This window comes from Echinops telfairi, unplaced genomic scaffold, assembly GCF_000313985.2.
Source record: "Echinops telfairi isolate 266 unplaced genomic scaffold, ASM31398v2 ScPeMD7_7469;HRSCAF=8507_1, whole genome shotgun sequence".
Classification (NCBI taxonomy): Eukaryota; Metazoa; Chordata; class Mammalia; order Afrosoricida; family Tenrecidae; genus Echinops; species Echinops telfairi.
In genome coordinates, this window is record NW_022111373.1 from 81,740,071 (window position 1) to 81,741,067 (window position 997).

Here is a 997-nt window from a genome sequence, read left to right on the forward strand (position 1 = left end):
CCTCATCATTCTCAAAACATTTCCTCTCCACTTAAATCCCAGGCATTAGGTCTTCATTTTCCCCTCCCTCCCGGCTCCCCCCTCCCTCATAAGCCCTTGATAGTTTATAAATTGTTATTTTGTCATTCCTATCCTTTCTTACACCCCTTTTAAAACAGGTTTTCATCTCCACCACTCTACCCAAATGGCTCTTGTCAACATTATTAACTGCTAAATCCAATTTTCAACTCTCGGCCCTCAACTTGACATAGTGGAAACATTTAGTCTGCACGAGGAGCAATGTAAGACACTGGGAGATGAGACAGGATCGTATACAATGCTCTTGTATGTATCTAGATCTCTTTTTCCCTCCATTCCTGAATGATGGGCTTCATCTTTCCAACAATTACATGAACTACTACTACTACTCACTCCTCACATCCCAGCTTCTTACACTGGGCTCAGGCGTGACACGCGAAGAAATCTATTTGGGAGGTGACAAAGTAATCTAAAAATATAGAAAATCTAATGTGTTTAGTCTTTAAAGGAGTCTTGGAAATTAACACATTCCATCTTGACAGGAATTATAAAATCTTTTGTCCTACATATCGGATATATTTTTCATATAGCAAAAATAAAATATAATTACTAATAACATGAAAAATTCAAATATCAATACATCATTTTCAGCTTATTAAAATGTAAAGATTTACTGTATTTTTAATGGCAGCAAAAAAATGACATATTGGTTCTCGAGGGAAAACAAGTTACTGTCATATCAAATAATCTTACCTTACCCCATCCTACCATGGCAAAGGCTATAGAGAATTTCATTCACATTGAAGTATATAGCGTAACAGATAGGACTGGAGCTAACATAAAACACACAAGCCCAACAAATCTGGTGAAGTAGAATAGCCACTGAAGTTCCAGTCTCCCTAACAAAAATGTAACAGTATAAATCATTCCCAAAGTCCTCGTAAATGTCTCAGGATTGACCTGACTTAATTTCTCTGTT

At 36.6% G+C, this 997-nt stretch overlaps 1 protein-coding gene across 1 annotated transcript in view; it reads right to left on the reverse strand.

Moving 5' to 3' along the window:
* CDK7 (cyclin dependent kinase 7) overlaps positions 1-997 on the reverse strand; it is a 19,347-nt gene that overhangs the window by 8,832 nt on the left and 9,518 nt on the right. The window lies entirely within an intron of this gene.